Source organism: Aethalodelphis obliquidens, unplaced genomic scaffold, assembly GCF_003676395.1.
Source record: "Aethalodelphis obliquidens isolate GAN/ISIS:26980383/991018 unplaced genomic scaffold, ASM367639v1 scaffold1, whole genome shotgun sequence".
NCBI lineage: Eukaryota > Metazoa > Chordata > Mammalia > Artiodactyla > Delphinidae > Aethalodelphis > Aethalodelphis obliquidens.
Genome location: NW_020837945.1, coordinates 87,151,776 through 87,171,867, shown reverse-complemented (window position 1 = coordinate 87,171,867; position 20,092 = coordinate 87,151,776).

The window sequence follows — 20,092 nt, the reverse complement described above, 5'->3', positions numbered from 1 at the left end:
GACTATACTGAGGCCAGGGAAATGCAGTCAATAATCAGAAATTCTTTTCTAGTCATCTATACCTGATCTTTTCGGGTGAGTTAGTATTAGTCTCACATAAAAGTGCTGTGGGTTGAACAGGTGAAAATAGACTTTGAGGAAATCAAATGGAGAGACCACTTGTAGCAGAATTTCAGATTCAGGTGGATAATTGTCAGTATACCCTTTCTGTAGGACAATTTGCCAATATGTATTAAGAAAACTAAATCTCTTTGACCCAGTGATACCACTTCTAAGAATTTAGCTAAAATACATAATCAAAGATGCACACAAAGATTAATGATTGAAAATTTTGTATGTGCCATTATTTATGTTAGTGAAAGTTATGTCACTTAGATATTCAACCCAATAATGGAATGATTAATTAGATGATGAATTAATATGCAGCTAATAAAACTTTATTTTTGATTTGGGAAAAGCTCACAATATTGTAAATGTAAAGGTAAGTTCACCAAATAAAAGTGGAGTATGATCCAAATTTTATACAAAGTACTTACACATAGAAAAGAAATATATCAAAATATCAACAGTAGTTATTGCTCAGTTATTTTAAATTGTGGGAATATTTTATTTATTTATTTATTATTTTTTAATATTTACCAAAGTTTTTACAGTGTGTTATTTCTATCATTAGGAAAAAAATTAAATAACAACAAAATGTATAATCGGTACTCCTTGATTACTGCTTCTGATTTCAAGTCTTGAGTTGGAAAAGAAAGTGTATATTTGAAGGAATATTCTATCACTTTTTCTACTTACTGCCCCTATGTTTGGAAAATGACCCTCCACGGAAAATAAATACACCCTTTGAAAATGACAAAGGTCTGACTACAGACATCCCTTCCTTTATTCTTCTACTAAATTCAAGAACATAGCAGTAATTTTATCCAAGGTTAAAAGTCCATTACCCATAGTGAAGGAACTTTAAAAAAAAAGTTTTACTTTGGAATAAATATAGATGCACAGGAAGTAGTAAAGATAATATAGAGAGGTGTGTTGTGCCCTTCACCCAATTCCCTCTTGAAGCAACGTTTAAACATGAATTATTTGCTGGATTTCATTTCTTTATCCTTATAGCAGGAGACTAATGCTGAGCAGCTGTGTGATCAGTTCTAAAGGCAAGTCCAGTCCTTTCAGTTTCTCTATTCTGAAAACAGGGAAATAACTTTTTTCTTAACTTCCCACGGTGACTCTGAGTCATAGATGTTTACAAAGAAATCTCAGCCTGTTATATTGTATCATTTCTTCTGCCAAATCCATGTGTAAATGTAACCTCTTAGTTGCAGTTTCAGTTCAAGAGTGCATTTGCTCTGAGCTTCTCTCTTTATAGGGAATTATCAGGTACTGCTGGTACTCTGTTCAGCCAAGTTGATGTAATGGATGCAGAGAAAGAGAATGGAAAAAATAGTCTTGACTGATATAAACTTCTCTATTGTTTTTAATGTGTTGAGGCTTCAACATAACTGAAACTTAAAACATTGAGGATTGGGCTTCCCTGGTGGTACAGTGGTTAAGAATCTGCCTACCAACACAGGGGACACCGGTTCGAGCCCTGGTCTGGTAAGATCCCACATGCCACAGAACAACTAAGCCCGTGCACCACAACTACTGAGCCTGCGCTCTAAAACTCGCGACCCACAACTACTGAAGCCTGTGAGGCACAACTACTGAAGCCCGCATGCCACAACTACTGAAACCCATGTGCCTAGAGCCCGTGCTCCACAAGAGAAGCCATCGCAATGAGAAGCCCTCGCACCGCAAAGAAGAGTAGCCCCCATTTGCCACAACTAGAGAAAGCATGCGTGCAGCAACGAAGACCCAACGCAGCCAAAAAAATTAATTAATTAAATTTTTAAAAATTGAGGATTGAAAAAGATAGTACCCTATTAAAAGACATCTGCTTGATGATGAGATTAAAGCCAAAGCAAATCAAACAAAGTGACAAAACCTGACTACTTTTCTTAACCATTGTTAATGGTAAAATCACGGAGGCTCAGAGATGGCAGGAGTCAATGGTTAAGTGGGCACTCTGGAGTCACTTTGCCCAGATTTAAATCGTGGCTCTGCCGCTTATGAGCTGTGTGGCCCTGGGCAATTTCTTATTCCTCAATTTCTTTACCTTCCTGGCCCATAGTAGGCACTCAAGAAGTATTAGCTATCATTCCTGTTGTAGAAATTATAAATATTGAATTCACATTCTTTGAGATTACCAACCCCACTTTACTCACATTAGTCAAGAAATCTTTTTTTTTTTTTTTTTTTAGAGTTTGAGTAGGATTGGTATTAATTCTTCTTTAAAAGTTTGATAAATTTCACCAGTGAAACCATCTGGTCCTGGACTTTTGTTTGTTGGAGGTTTCTGATTACTGACTCAATCTCCTTACTAAGAATCAGTCTGTTCAGATATTCTATTTCTTCATGATTCAGTCTTAGTAGGTTGTATGTTTCTAGGAATCAAGAAATCTTTAAAACCAGTATAAAGTTTCATATGTACTGCGATAATGTTGATTTACAGGACACTAAGATACACTTCAATTTTAGCCTTTAACAAGCGGTTCTATATAATCTCACGTGTCTACTTGTTTTTAATTTAATTTAATTTTTAATTTTTTGGCCACATCATGTGGCATGTGGGATACTGGTTCCCCGACCAGGGATCGAACCTGCATCCCCCCCCTCATTGGAAACACAGAGTCTTAACCACTGGACATCCAGGGAAGTTCCCACTTGTTTTATCTATTTATTTATCTATTTATTTATTTATATTATTATTGTTATTTTGCCTGCATTGGGTCTTCCTTACTGTGCGCGGGCTTTCTCTAGTTGCGGTGAGTGGGGGCTACTCTTTGTTGTGGTGCGCGGACTCCTCATTGCGGTGGCTTCTCTTGTTGCGGAGCACGGGCTCTAGAGCGCAGGCTCAGTAGTTGTGGAGTGTGGGCTCAGTAGTTGTGGCATGCAGGCTCGAGAGCGCAGGCTCAGTAGTTGTGGAGTGCAGGCTCAGTAATTGTGGCGCGTGGGCTTAGTTGCTCCACGGCATGTGAGATCTTCCCGGACCAGGGCTCAAACCTGTGTCCCCTGCATTGGCAGGCGGATTCTTAACCACTGCGCCACCAGGGAAGCTCCCCACCCACTTGTTTTTAAATGGCTGGAATTCTTTTCTCTCAACACACATCTCCAGGTGCCCAGTTGAACAAATTTCCTGTCTACGCTTGTGTTTGTGTCCCATAAACATTCAGGCATCCTAACATTTTTATGTTCCTTTTATGTAGAAATTGAAAAATTATTTGAGAGAAAATCAAATGAGATTATTAACCAGAAAGCCACCACTTTTCAGGCCAAGAGACCAGGACAGGGATAATTTGGCTTTATCTATCCAGTGAAGGAGTACCAAAATTGAAAAACAAATAAAAAATCCCTGTCATTTTGCCAAGCTAATGGAGGAATATTTCCCTAATCCACATAAAGGCATCCTATGAGCTAATTAATTAGTTCAATTAAAAGTAGAAGAAACATTGAAGTGCACAATGTATAAGAGCGCATGTTAGAAAATACTCAAATAGCTACAAACTCTTCTTAAGTAGCAAGTATCAGATTATTACAGTCTTCAAGTCTTCTTAAGTGCTCCAGCATCCCTTAGAAATATTGTTCTCAGGTCATAGAATAACAGAATTTTAGAAACATGAGAAATCTTAAGGATGGTGCAGCCCAACCCTTCATTTTACAAAGGATAAAAAGTGCCCCAGTGGAATTGACTTGCTTAAGGGCACTGGATACAACTAGTAGCTGAACCCAAATATTCTGACCCCCTGAAATGACAGTAGTAACAATTTTCTGGTGCACAGCTCTGAACACCTTTCCTTATGCTATCTCTCTTCAACTCTCACTGTCTTTATTTTTCCTTCTCTCCATCATAAGCCAACCTGTCATTCCCAAGGTCCTGGTATCCTCTAGGAGAAGCCTGGGAAACAGCTTGTCTCCTTCACAGTCCTTTACTCATACCATGCACAATCCCACCCACTACTTGATACTGTCATTAAGTACAGAGGGGTTTGTGTTTATTATCCAAGTCCACACAGATAAGATATAGTGTAAAGAAGCAGAATTTACTATTACATGAAAATACTCACTAATGAAATCACTGATCAAATTCCAACATCTTTAACACTGGTCTTTTCTTGTCCATGGCATCTACAACTTGGTCAGTCATCTCTATCTGATTTTTAGATATGGTCAACATCTGCTTAAAGAATGGGAATACAGTGCAAACTGAGTGAAAACTGAAGTTGTAAATCTTGTTAAAGTTGCCAGAATTCCATGAGGTCTGTAGCTGTAAAATCAGTCCTAAGAAACAGAGTTTCTTACTTCCCTCCTTCTAATTTTTCAAAGACAGCTAATGTCATTGATAATGATGATCTGACACAGTTTAAGAAGATTAAACTTGTTAATTAAACAAAAGAAGTAGACAAGAATCATACCACAATAGGCATTTTTTAAAAGAATGATTTAATTTAAAAATCAATGAACCGTCCTTTAAATTATGCTATAAGTATCAAATATATTTTGTTCAATCAATTGCTCCAAAACAAAGTTAAGACTTGATTCATTCTAAGACTTTGTGCGTAGTCTCAACTCCAACCTAAATTTTGTTCAATATAAGATAAATTGAATTTATTTTCATAATTTCCTCCTTTTAAAGATCAAGTTTCAATCAAATATTTATTTATCATCTGCTGTAAAAGTATGGTCCTCTTCTTTTTTTTTTCTCTTTTGCGGTACGCGGGCCTCTCACTGTTGTGGCCTCTCCCGTTGCGGAGCACAGGCTCAGGACGTGCAGGCTCAGCGGCCATGGCTCACAGGCCCAGCCGCGCCGCGGCATGTGGGATCTTCCCAGACCGGGGCACAAACCCGTGTCCCCTGCATCGGCAGGCGGACTCTCAACCACTGCGCCACCAGGGAAGTCCTGGCCCCCTTCTTTAAGTGATCTTTTTGTAACGCCATAGCTCCTCAGAGAGGGAATGTATGCATACATAAACAAATTAGATTACTAATCTTCTAATTAGATTAGAAGACTAGAAAGACAAGAGTAAAATCTTAGTACAAAATAGGTCATCTCTGGGGCTTCCCTGGTGGCGCAGTGGTTGAGAGTCCGCCTGCCGATGCAGGGGACACGGGTTTGTGCTCTGGTCCGGGAAGATCCCACATGCCACGGAGTCGCTGGGCCGGTGAGCCATGGCCGCTGAGCCTGCGCGTCCGCGTACCGCAAAAAAAAAAAAAAAAGAAAAAAAAGGTCATCTCTGGAGTGGTAGTGTGGCAAGTGATTTTTGTGTTCTTCTGTGACTTTTTCTAAATTTTTCAAAATTTTCTAAAAAATGAATACATCCTGCTCTTGAAATATGAAAATACTTACTTTTAAAAAGACTGAATTCTCCTTCCACTCCATCTCCTCATAAGCCCCCACTCCCACCAAGAACCTGGAGCATTGAGGCTGCAGTTCCTCTTTCTACTAAGACACTAATTATTCCTGCTGTTTTCAAGGCTAGAACCACTTCTACTGCCTGTCATCGATGCAGTTAATCTTCAATTTTGCAATTTAAAATTAAAATAATCTAGGGCTTCCCTGGTGGCGCAGTGGTTGAGAATCTGCCTGCTAATGCGGGGACACGGGTTCGAGCCCTGGTCTGGGAGGATCCCACATGCCGCGGAGCAACTAGGCCTAGGCCCGTGAGCCACAGCTACCGAGCGTGCGCGTCTGGAGCGTGTGCTCCGCAACGGGGGGCCGCGACTGTGAGAGGCCCGCGCACCGCGATGAAGAAAGGCCCCCGCGATGAAGAAAGGCCCCCGCTCGCCGCCAACTGGAGAAAGCCCTCGCACAGAAACGAAGACCCAACACAGCCAAAAACAAATAAATAAATTTAAAAAAATAAAAATAAAAAAAAATAATCTATATTCCTGAGTAAGTTTGCAATTATTCTAAAGCTTTTCATGACCCTCCTTTTTCAAGCAAGGGAGGTGGTGTAGGTAACGTCTGACAGGTGGAAATCTCTTAATTTTTTGTCTGACTTTTCTGGCCTTGGGGTGTAAAGTTAGTCCTGAGAAATAAAGTATCTTATCTTCCTCCCCCTAAAAGATAGTGAGCCTTTTATGATTTTTACCCTTTATCATGTCAAGTGTAGGAAGTCCTTACCCTGAAGCCCTTCTTGTAGCAACAATCAGCTAATGGGCCAGTGGTCTGTTAAGGCCAACCCTGGTTCATGATCATAAAACCATGATGCCCACATATAAAAGAAGCCATAGACATAGTTCTGCCAGCTGGAAAACAAGGGCTCACCCTCTTTCTATCCCAAAGACAATTTAATGTTTTCTTTTATTTATTTATTTCCTTTAGTTGTCTGTTTTCCTGTGTATGCTCTGTCTCTTTCCACAACAGAGAATACTTTTTCCCTTCTAATGCCAGAATTGTATGGCTGACAACAAAAGACCCATAAAATGAAAGAGTAAAATAGAAATAGGAGTTAAAAAGTCAAGGATTGAGAAAATTATAAATAAATAGTAATACATTTGTAATTAATTAACATATACTATATTATAAACATATTTTTAGTCAATTTATAAGTAAGTAGTATAAGTTACAAATAGGATTAGGAAGAAGAAAAGGCTCATAAAGGCACAGGTCTTGAAAAATTATATAGTTGTTATTGTTGAGCTTCAAATTTCACTCTAAGCTGCCTGGCAATTAAACCTAAAAGAAAGAATAATCAGCATAATTTCATTTTCCTTCGTTAATTCAGTGGGGGACTCTATAGTAGATTTATATGATACAGCAATTATTGAAATCACAAATGGCAGAAAACCTGTGACTAACAGACAATGGTTTCTCATGATACTAAATATAACCTCTATTATTAAGACTAAAAAAATTGTTACCTTTTACCAGATAATGGTTTAAATAATCTTTTGATATTCTCTGTACATTATTTAGATAGCTTATTTCCATTTTCACTTTAAGAGAATTCTTTTCTTTTCTGACAGTGTCCTAATAAAGATTAGGGTTAGAAAATGTTAACTAAAGTAAAAATATTTAATGAGTTTTATTACAATCATTATAGTTTAAATAATTTTGAATTATCCCTCACCGGTTCCTTCTTAAGCCTCTTCAGTCTCTCAAAATTGCAGAATTCAGACCCCAAAGAAAGGACTTTAGAACTTTTCTTGTTCTGTCTCCTCATTCAGCAGTTATGGGCATATTTTCTCAGTGTCTTAGTCTCTGAAAATGTATAAAGTACAATTTCCAAATTGTAAAAAAAACTGACTCTCAGGTAAATAAAAAATGAACACGTGTCAAAGATTTTATTCAACTTGTTAATTAATAAAGGAACCAGGGAATTCCCTGGCACTCCAGTGGTTAGGACTCATTAGGACTTGCGCTTTCGCTGTTGTTGCTTGGGTTCAATCCATGGGCCGGCAACTAAGATGCCTCAAGCAGCACAGCGCGGCCAAAAGAAAAAGGAACCAGAAGATATTAAAATCAGTTCAAAGAGCAAATGAGAAACTGGGCTGACAAAAGCAGACTAATTGATCTCTGTCTTAGGTATAAAATTGGGTAACCCTCCAGCAGAGCCATACACCACGAACTATAGGGTTCTTTTCACTGGTTAGAAATTATTCGCATCTCTGCAGGATGAAGAAAGTCAATCTTCATTATTTGCGGAGTCCTTATCTGCGAAATTCTGCTCATTAAAACTTATTTGTAACCCCCAGATTAATACTCACTACGCTTTTGTGGTCATTCGAGAACATGCACAGAGCAGCGAAAAATTTGAGTTGCTTGATGTGCGTGTTCCCAGCTGAGGTCAAACAAAATGATACTCTGCCTTCTTCTTGAAGTTCTCACACTGTAAACAAGTGTCTTTTTTCGTGGTCTATTGAGTGCCATGTTTTTTACATTTTTGTGGTTTTCTGTTGGTGATTTCACTGTTTAAAATGGCGTAGTGCTGAAGTGCTGTCTAGTGTTCCTACTGCAAGCAGGCGGTGGTGTGCCTTGCGTGTGGTGTGTATTAGATAAGCTTTGTTCAGGCATGAGTTATAGTGCTATCGGCCATGAGTTCAATGCTAATGAATAAACACTACATATGTATATATTAAATAAGGTATTTCAAACAGAAACACACGTAAAATAAGGTTCTATATTGCTCAGTTAATGAAAATGTGACCAGAAGCTCTCAGGAACTTAACATTGTATTTCCCATAGAAGCAGTAGTATTTGCTAATTCAGTGTTCATGGCGACTTTATAGAACACTACCGGGAGAACTGAGACTCAACTGTATCTATAAGTTAATCTCTGCAGAATTATAAAATAGGCCTGGAAATAGAAAGTCAAACCAGCACTGGACAGCAAGAACATGTGGTAACTCTTTCCCTTATTTCCAAATTTCAGATAATATTTCTAGTAATATTTAATTAGCTTTGTAAAATGCCTTGACACCACTAGAGTTCTCTGCTCTTTTCTGAAACTGTGAAACACAAAACAGGACATACTTCTCCACTAACATTTTGATCAGTACCATGTGGAGTGCCTTTTCCCCCTTCTAACTCCAGAAATGCATTGTCTTCCAACATATAAAATGCAGTCTCCTGTGCTTTAAACATCATCACTTTAAATTCATATTTAAGCTGTTATTCACTGACTCTTAAATCCCTTTCTGCTATTCCTACTCTTTTTGTTTTCTTTTGTTTTTTAAATTATATATATATATATATATATATATATATATATATATATATAGGAGTATAATTGCTTTACAATGTTGTGTTAGTTTCTGCTGTACAATGAAGTGAATCAGCTATATGTATACCTATATCCCCTCTCTCTTGGACCTCCCTCCCACTGCCCCCCATTCCACCCATCTAGGTCATCGCAGAGTACCGAGCTGAGCTTCCTGTGCTTTATAGCATGCTCCCACTAGCTATCTATTTTATGCATGGTAGTGTATATATGTCAATCCTAATCTCCCAATTCGTCCCACTCTCCCCTTCCCCCCCTGGGTCTACATGTCTGTTCTCAACATCTACGTCTCTATTCCTGCCCTGAAAATAGGTTCATCTGTACCATTTTTCTAGATTCCACATATATGCGTTAGCATACGGTATTTGTTTTTCTCTTTCTGGCTTACTTCACTCTGTATGACAGACTCTACGTCCACCCACAACTCTACAAATGGCCCAATTTCATTCCTTTTTATGGTTGAGTAATATTCTATTGTATATATGTACCACATCTTCCTTATCATTCATCTGTCGTTGGACACTTAGGTTGTTTCCATGTCCTGGCTATTGTAAATAGTGCTGCAATGAACATTGGGGTGCGTGTGCCCTTTTGAATTATGGTTTTCTCAGGGTATATGCCCAGTAGTGGGATTGCTGGGTCATATGGTAGTTCTGTTTTTAGTTTTTTAAGGAACCTCCATACTGTTCTCCACAGTGGCTGCATCAATTCACATTCCCACCAACAGTGCAAGAAGGCTCTCTTTTCTCCGCACCCTCTCCAGCATTTGTTGTTTGTAGATTTTTTGATGATGGCCATTCTGACTGGTGTGAGGTGATACCTCATTGTATTTTTGATTTGCATTTCTCTAATAATTAGTGTCGTTGAGCATCTTTTCATGTGCCTCTTGGCCATCTGTATGTCTTCTTTGGTGAAATGTCTATTTAGGTCTTCTGCCCATTATTTAATTGGGTTGGTTTTTTTTTTGATATTGAGCTCCGTGAGCTGTTTGTATATTTTGGAGATTAATCCTTTGTCCGTTGCTTCATTTGAAAATATTATCTCCCATTCTGAGGGTTGTCTTTTCATCTTGTTTATGGTTTCCTTTGCTGTGCAAAAGCTTTTAAGTTTAATTAGGTCTCATTTGTTTATTTTTATTTTCATTACTCTAGGAGGTGGGTCAAAAAAGATCTTGCTGTGCTTTATGTCAAAGAGTGTTTTCCCTATGTTTTCCTCTAAGAGTTTTATAGTGTCCAGTCTTACATTTAGGCCTTTAATCCATTTTGAGTTTATTTTTATGTATGGTGTTAGGTAGTGTTCTAATTTCATTCTTTTTGTATGGAAACACAAAAGACCCCAAATAGCCAAAGCAATCTTGATAAAGAAAAACAGAGCTGGAGGAATCAGGCTCCCGGACTTCAGACTATACTACAAAGCTACAGTAATCAAGACAGTATGGTACTGGCACAAAAAAAGAAATATAGATCAATGGTACTGGATAGCAAGCCCAGAGATAAACCCATGCACATATGGTCACCTAATTTATGACAAAGTAGGCAAGAACATACAATGAAAAAAGACAGCCTCTTCAATAAGTTGTGCTGGGAAAACTATTCCTACTCTTTGGAAAACTTATATTTCAGTTATACAGTTATTATATCATATTTTGGTCTCAACCCAAATATAAGATGGCAAATCAAACTCTTACAATTCCTTAGATTTGTTTGCTTTTGGAAGTTTAGAGAACCTTATTTAGGAAATATTGTTTAGGATAAGAACCATTTAGCTAACTTAAAAGACTTGCTATATACCATCAGAAGACATTTCATCAAGTTCTGTCACTCACTAGTTGTGTGATCACAGGTAAATCATGTCACCACTCTGTGCCTCAGTTTCCTTATCTCTGTCTCTCAACTATAAAATGAGGTTGAGAACAACCTAACTTGCTTACCTCTCAGTATTGTTTTTAGTGGTCAGGTACAAGTGCATAAGGCAAACAATGTCTAACCTAGTCTCAGGGATCAGGAAGTAACATTTAAGCTGAAACTTGAAGAAAATAAGGAGAAAGAAGGGATAGCTTGTGAGAACTCTCATCTGGAAGACAGAGTGTGACACAAATCTTCACACTGCAAATCCAGTGTGACTGGAGGGTCAAGGGGGCCTATGGTGAGGCTGGATTGAGATGTGGGTTTTGTAACTGCCTTCTTTCCACTAATTGTGTATATTCTTCAAGCCATTCTTCTGTTAAACAATGGAAACTAATCACATGTTTATTTACTTAATAAATCCCCTTTTAGGTGAACATTTCCCTGCTTATTTTGCTCCACCTTAAAATTGTGATGTTAATCTGAGGGTTCTTAATCTAGCTTTTCCAGTTCCCAGCTACAGTCATCAATTCTTGCCTAAAGTTGAAGAATATTTGTATATCTTTCTCTAAACAAGAGTAAGAAAATGTAAAAAGCAAACAAGAATACCACTGACATCTCCTGCAATATTATAGGATGCCAACTGAATTTTCGGAGGACTTTCTAGTGACATAGTACAGGTTTAGATCCTATTTTAGTTGATGTGGCAAATTACAAGCACACTTAATCCCAAAAGACATCTTAGCAGGCAGAAACTGGCCAACCCATTTTAGAAAGCAAGGTTTTACCTCAAATTCAGTAATCTGGGTGCACAAACATACTGCTGCACTGCCATGAACTGGATTACGAGGAAAAATCTAAGGCTTCAGAAACAGTTTTCAATCAAAAATTAGGAAGTTGTGTTGCCCTGTGAAAGGTGAGCTTGTGCCTGCAACTTAAAAACAAAACTGTTTAAACATCTGGCCTCACAACATAATCATACAACTCTTTTAAAAACATATTGGCATAAATCAAGCTGGAGAAATTGGACCTGAAGTTAGAAAACACTTCTATTTAAAAATGGCTCTTTCTAAGGGAAATCTGAAAGAAAAAAAGAAAGCTTTCATCAGATGCATGAGACACTTCATTATTTCAAAATCTAACCAAACCTATTTTAAATAGGAGTCATTTAAAGCAACTTGTGCTTACTCTGAATGTCTTGAGACTATAAACTAATTCCTAGTGTTTAACAAAGAAAGGCATACTGTTAACTGTGATGAATATGCTAATAACATTTAAAGGAAGGAAGATTATACAGCCACATCTTATCACATCACCTAATTTTGTTAGAAAAATATTCTTCATGTGTTAGCAGCATCTTATATTAAGTGTTTTTAAAATGGGTCATATATAGGAGCAATGCCAGTTTAAGATCTAAAATGCCAACTCTAATTGTAAAATATGAATTTTAGGTGTAAGCTGTGACTATTCTATGACCAAGTGTTCATGACTCTGAAATAACTATATCTATTTTAATTTGAAGTGATTTATTTTATAAGGAAATAACTGCAAACTTTCAATTCAGGAACATAAAATGTTTAGTAGTACCATATAAATTAAAAGGCATAGTATATAGTAGCTTTTTTATGGCTATGTTCTATCTACATCCAAAAAGCTTAAAATATTTTACCATAAAGGTCACATTATACTCTTTGGCTATTGCAATTAAAAGAAATGGAAAATAGGGCTTCCCTGGTGGCGCAGTGGTTGAGAGTCCGCCTGCCGACGCGGGGGACACGGGTTCGTGCCCCGGTCTGGGAAGATCCCACATGCCGCGGAGCAGCTGGGCCCATGAACCATGGCCGCTGAGCCTGCGCGTCCGGAGCCTGTGCTCCGCAACGGGAGAGGCCACAACAGTGAGAGGCCCGCGTACCGCCAAAATAACAAACAAACAAACAAACAAACAAACAAAAGGAAAATAAAATGGCATGTTATTCTACAGAGGCAAATATACCAGTTCCACAAATGAACATATTGATTGCTCGTCCCACTTAGCTCTCAGCCTCCTGTCAGCCAAAGCATGAAGAAAAATACAAGTTACATAATTCTTACCATATGATCAAAAGAAGCATACTATTTCTTCAGGCAATCTTTTCCTGATACTAAATTCTAAAAGGAAGTGGAATTAACATTTATTTTCTATCTTATATATGCTGGGGAATTTACAAACATGATATGATTTTTATCCTCTCAGTGAACATCATAATAATCTATTTTCCATTCTATGAAATGTAGGTTCTAATATAGGACTGCTTAATTTCAAGGTTTATGCTTTTTTGCACATCTCCCAAATTCTTTACACAGAGCACTTTAAACCCTGCAATGGATCAGGATACATCTTAAGGACTTTCCTAGCAACTCAGAACCATTCTTCATATGGTCATTTCTTCTATTTAACCTCTATAGCAATGAAGGACATACATTTTTTAAATGACTTAGTAAGGTTCTGTTCTGGGCAAGAGAGCACAATTCACTCTATTTCATCCACTGAATACCACTATGAAATCTAGACGGAATGCATGGAACAGCTATTTTAGGACTCTTGAAAAGTAAATCATATCAGATAGATTGGAGAAGAAGATCAGAATTGAAGTATCACTGAACTGGTGGTGACTTTCCAATTTTTATCCCTCTAATGTTCCCTAACCTGAACTGAAGGCAGCCCCAAACCCAGAAGTGTGATCAAAATTTGTAGGCTGAACCCAACCAGGTCAATTACCCACTAAAACAAAAATATCAGCATTCTCCATAGGATTTCAATAAGACCCAGAACCCTATAATATTCAAAATACCCAGAGCGCAATCCAAAATTATTCAGCATCGAAAGAACCAGTAAAGTCTTGACTCACATTGGAAAAGACAATCAACAGATGCCAACACCAAACTGACACATACATTAGAATTACATGACACATACATTGACACATACATTAGAATTATATGACAGAGTATTTGAAGCAGCTATTATAAAAACTCTCTAAGAAGTAAGGGTGAACCATCTTGAAACATATAGAAAGATAAAAATTCTCAGCAAAACTCTGAATACTTCCTTCTTTCTAATTCTTTTTGAACCATCCTCACCATCATGCAAGTTCTATCATTCATGAGTGAATTAAATATTTCACATGGGCTCACTTTATGTTCATATGAAAGTTATATATTTAACTTTTTGAAAATTATACTCTGACATATGAAAAAAATTCTCAGCAAAGAAACAGAAAATATAAAGAACCAAATGGAAATTTTACAGAGAGAATAAGAAAAGGTCCCTGTGCTCAAAGCACTTGTGATCTAATTGGAAGGATAAGAAATGTTTAAGTTACAAAGATCCAAATTAATGGATTGATGTCCATTCACAGATTTCAACAAACTCAGAGCACCTACAAAGACACCTAAATCATGACAATCCATTATGGAAAGTGCTGTGACAGAGGCATGCACAAAGAGCAGAAGGGCCAGATGGAGGGAGTGGTCAACTCTGGGGTAGAAAAAGATTAGGGTACATATACTATTTAAGATTAGATTAGCCTAAGAGCGACAGAAACTCCAAAAAAAATCACTATTTTTTGCTCTTATAAAAGTCTGGATGAAAGCACTCCAGAGCTCGTATAGAGAGTCTACCATTCCAGACTGACTGGATCCCAGACTGACTGCCTCTTTCTGCTCCACAATCCCTAAGGTAAGGTGTCAACCCTGGCCAGGATGGAGTTTTAGCCATCCCAGACATGTTCTAAGCTCCGGATGCGCAGGCTCAGCAGCCCTGGCTCACGGGCCCAGCCACTCCGTGGCATGTGTGATCTTCCCGGACCGGGGCACGAACCCATGTCCCCTGCATCGGCAAGCGGACTCTCAACCACTGTGCCACCAGGGAAGCCCCATGTTTTGTTTTGTTTTGAAGGAAGATTCTCCGAAGCAGCCACTGACGTATTATTGGCCAGAACTTATCACATCACCACAAAATCTTTAAGGGAAACTGTGAAATTTTGTCTTTATTTTGGTTGGCCAGGTGTCCACCTGAAATATGGGAGTTCTAAAACTCAGGAAGAAGACAAGAAGAGATATCGGGGGGCACCCCAGGATGTTTGATACAGCAGGTTTCGTGCAGTAACCATTCCAACTTCTCTGGGCTTCTAAGCCTCCCCTTTTTCTTAGCTACTCTCCTGCTTCAAAGGCCTCTCTTTCTCTCCTAACTGGTTTCTCCTTGTTTTTAGGTTATAGGTTTAGTTCTCTGGGAGCAGATGCTGAGACAGTTTGGTGTATGAGATGTGTCTTAGGAATCAACACCTATGAAAGGAAGGAGGAGAGAGCCAGAATGGATGGAGAGAGAAGTCACTTGCAATAGAGGCCCAACAGAACAGTGGTCATCCCGGTGGGGCGCCTGAGCATGTGTTACTGGTCAGCGCTGTCCTGTCATTGGACAAAAATGGCCAAGCTTCTATACTCCAGCCCTGGGAGAGGGTGGGGCTTTGGGCAAGGTGCCCATGTTGGCTGAGGAAGCTTCTGTTGGCAGGTGAGGTGAAAGTTTTTCCTTGAAGCGGAATCTGGGCAACACCTCTCTTTGTCTACCTAGCTCTCAGTTTCCAGACCTCGATTCCTCTTTCTTTATAGTTACTCCCTAGATTTTTTCTGGTGTTTACAACTCTAGCCTGGACATGGACTTTTTCACTCCCCTGAACTTCAGACCCCAAAATACAATCGCCTACTTCATATTTCCTCTTGCATGTGTAATGACCATCTAAAACTTAACATTGGAAACTTATAACTGAACTCCTGAGCCCCTTCTTCTCCCTCCTAATATTTTATCCCCATCTTCCAATTCTCAGTGAGTAACTCAGGTAAAAACCTGGCATCACCCTTGAGTTCTTTCTTTTTCTCATGCCGCATGTCTGAATCACCATCACAGTCTATTTTCTCTACTGTTGAAATGCCCAGAATCTGACCACCTCTCACCACTTCTAGTATTACCTCTTTATTCCAAATGCCACCATCTCTTGCTTGTGATTATTATACATGCATTTATTTAATAGGGTAATATGCCCTCTTATTCTTCTGTTTTAGACTTTTCTGTCATAAATTTTATAATTATTTTGCTATAGTATAGATGGAAAATCCCACTGATGTTTCAATTTCAAAGGTCTTAAGCCTATAAATTAAGTTGGGGAGAATCAACATCTTTATACTGTTTAATTTCTCCACTTAGGAATATGGCTTTTTTTTCATATTATTAAAGCCTTCTTTTATCTTTCAGTTGATTCATGGTTTCCTTTATTTATGTCACACATTTCTCTTGTAAACTTGTTCTGAGATATTTCATATTTTAGATGCATTTGTGAACAGCACCATTCTTATAATATTTTCTAGTCTGCTATTGCTGGTATATTTGTTTAATGAGTGGAGGGATTAATTGAGTAGGTGGTGGTAGCCTGTAGTTTATCCTTTTGGTGGTCTTTGAAATTCAAGCTTTTGAAAAAAAAAAAAACTGAACTTCAGCAAAACTTGATGAGATGGAATACACAACCCTAAAAGTTAAATATAGTCATTTAGATCGGAGGTTAAAAATCTATGTTCCAGGTGTATGCATTTGTTAAAACTTGTCAAGCGGTACATTTAAGATTTGTGCATTTCACTGTGTGTAAATTTTACCACACACACAAAAAATCCCTAAACAAATGTTGAACTCTAGCTAATAGGCAGGCTTAAGTGTTTAGAGGTGAAGTGTACTGATGTCTGCAGTTTACTTTGAAGTGTATAAAAAAATAAGATGGATTGGTGTATAGATAGAAAGATGAATAGATAGGTAGATGTCTATATAAGAAGGCAAATATAGCAAAATGTCAATTATAAAATCTAGGTGGTGAATACGTGAGAGGTTACTACAATTTTATCAACTCTGGTATGTTTGAAATTTTTCATAATAAAATTTCAGAAAAAAATTCCTCTTAACAACTACACAGTTTGTTAAAGTATCCTGGGCTTCAGTAGCTGGTCAATATCTCAGTGGTTTTACCTCCAACAGAGAGAATTTCTGCCATTTTTTTGCTAGTGGTGAACTAAGAACATCTTTGATTTTCTGTTCCAGGTTTCTATTCTAAGACCCTTATAATTAACACCGTTGGGAGCATAATGTCATTGCACTCAGTGCTATGTAGTGCCAGCAAGCAGCCCAGACACAGCCATCAGCCTTCATGGTGTGTGGGCTCATTATCCAGATACAAGGATGCAAACCTACTATAGTTGCATTCAAAAGGCTAAATTAAAGGGCAATGGCTTTCAATTGTAGAATGAATCATAAGCCAAACTTGTTCAACTGTTTTTCATTTGCTAGCAGCCGAGATTTGAAATATTACTCCTGGGTCTCTGCATTGCTTTCTTTTGCTTATAAGATTAAGAACAGATAAAGCTATGTTGAACTAAACTGGGGTATGACTGAGCTCTGAATTCCCAGATCTTTCTAACCCTTTTCCCAGTTGATCAGAGTTTCCAGGGATGGATGGGACATGTAAGTTTTCATAACTGCTTTCCTTTGGTATTATAATCCTTTTCATTTATATCCATCAGAATTCTGAACTTTCTAATCTTGTTTGCTATTTCATAAGTCCGTGCTTTAAAAAAAAATAGTGGTGAAAGTCTTCTATGCAGCTATCTTAAGTATAAGAAAGAGGTAACTTTTTATAAAAATAACTGGATGTCACCCTGTCCCATCTCTCTCATGCCTGACGTTAACCAGTTTAGGTGTAAAACATGTCACAGAAAATATAAATTCTGAATATATATGACATGATATTCTTTTGTCTTTGTAATGGTTATTGCCCCAAAGTAGTAAACAAAAGGAGCTTTAAGGAACTGGTAAGAGGTTATAAAACTTACTTTGTGACTCTAAGACCAACTCCCGCCTCCAGCCTGTAGATGAGATGAGGACTGTTGGAGGTGAGAGTCACTTTTGGAAACAGTTATTGGGGAGCTATGATTTGAAATCTTCCCATCCCACCCCCACCTTAAGTGAGATAAGAGCTGTAAGAGGGAATTCCCTGATGGTCCAGTGGTGAGGACTTGGCACTTTCACTGCCAAGGGCCTGGGTTCCATCCCTGGTTGGGAAACTAAGATCCAGCAAGCCACAAAAAAAAAAAAAAAAAACTCTAAGAGAACATCTCAAAGAACTTGCCATGGGTCTTCAGGTGTCTGGAGGACACCTGAAGATTTGTGCAGTGTCTGGAGGACCCCAAAACTGACTTGCACCTGGAAGTCTAAAGGCAAGGGCTCACTAGAGCTGCCGCTGATGACAGAGTGAGGAGTGAGGGCTGTAGTGGGAACAGCCAGCACTTTCAGAATTTGGTGGAGCAAAAATTTGAGCATTTCCAGTGAACCAGACTGGACATCAGAGTAGGTGATCAGCATGAGTGTCTTATAGCATCTTCATTCTAGAGGTCTGTCTACCTGACAAGATGGCCCTGAGAGGAAGAGTGGTCCTGGGGTGTAGAGCGAGAAGCAAGAGCTATGGGAATAGTGGTGGGGTCACCTGGAAGATGCTTGCCCACATCAGGAAACAGTGCAGTGGGGACCTCTAGCAAAGAGTCTTTAAACAACCCACAAAACATCCCATAAGAGAAAGAGCCAGAAACTCTGCATCTGTTAGACAGAGGGCCTAAACCAATGTGGCACCAGTGAAGCAAAATGATTAGGGGAAGAGGTAGAACAAGGAGAGAAAAACAGACTCACTGCAAATGTCCAAACCTAGGTCTGATTAAGAGCAGCTGTGGAAGAGAGAAGTGTTAACTGAATGAGGGATTAAAGTTTTAATTTTGATCAAATTGAACTTTTTAAGTCATAAAGACTGTGTGATCAAAACCTCAAAGTTGTAAGAAAATCTTTCAGTTCTGCCCAAGATAACGTCCAGAGTTGGGAAAGGGGATGCCACTCAGTCATATTTGAAAGACAGTAAGAAAAATAAAGCTATTTAATAATTTTTCCCACAAAATCCACCTAGTTCATAAAGATGATACATAGAGAATAAGCAAAACACATGTATCCATAGGAATTTAGAACTCAGGTGGATTTTATTATTGCTTCAATGACACACTGTGTCTCCATGTGAGAGGATTCTACTTCCCCACCCACTGACATCAGGCTTCACCGTGTTACTCGCTTTGACCAATAAAGTATGAGTGGGAGTGATGTACAAAACTTTCAAGCAAAAGCTTTAAGGGTCATTTCATGACTACCCCAACATTTTTTCCCCCTGCCACAGAATGGCATGTCCCAGATACGGGTTGCTTCAGCCCACATCCCAAAGTGAAGAGCATGAAATATGAGTGAGAAATAAATATTTTTGTTGTTGAGACTTCCCTGGTGGCGCAGCGGTTAAGAATCTGCCTGCCAATGCAGGGGACACGGGTTCGAGCCCCGGTCCAGGAAGATCCCACATGCCGCGGAGCAACTAAGCCTGTGTGCCTCAACTACGGAGCCTTCGCTCTAGAGCCTGCGAGCCACAACTACTGAAGCCCATGCACCACAACTACTGAAGCCTGCGTGCCTAGAGCCTGTGCTCCGCAACAAGAGAAGCCACCGCAATGAGAAGCCTGTGCACCACAACGAAGAGTAGCCCCTGCTCGGCACAACTAGAGAAAGCCAGCGTGCAGCAACGAAGACCCAATGCAGCCAAAAATAAAATAAGTAAATTTATTTTTAAAAATATATATTTTTGTTGTTGTAAGCCACTGAGATTTGGGGGTTGTTGGCTACTGCAGCATAACAACCTAAGCTGATACACACAATATTTGGTAAAACCAAAACACAAGCTTATAAAAAGTTAAAAAACAATATAAAAATACCATAAAGTAGATTGTGATAAAAGGTAAAATAAGTGGCACTGACAATAAACATTTTGAATTTGGAGAAGGGAAAGATGGCGTAATGTTGGAATGGTCAGAGTTGTTCTTAATCCTGAAAATTGGAAACAACAATACAATACAACATAGTGCTATTAGGTCATTAAACATTATGCTATAGAGGAACCTTTAAGGGCAGAGGAAGAGATCCTTGTTATACTGTTTGGGTTTTTAAAAAGCATGTTAAAACCCAAAATATATAATATGATCCTCTTTCTGTAAATAAAAAAATATGTTTTCTCTCCTCTCCGCCCTTCATTGGAAAAAAATGGAAAATTATCCTAAAACATTAACAGTATTTATCTTTGAGCGACAGGATTATAAACTGTATTTAAATTTTCTTCTTTTTGCTTATAGGAAAATATTTTTAAGGAAAATATTTTAAAATAAAAAATACAAACAAAAAGAAGGAGAAATACACAGATTAAAGGAACAAGAAGAAAGTGTCTGAGCTCTGGTGATAGCAATGACAATGAAAAGGAAGCTACAAGAAGATAAAAG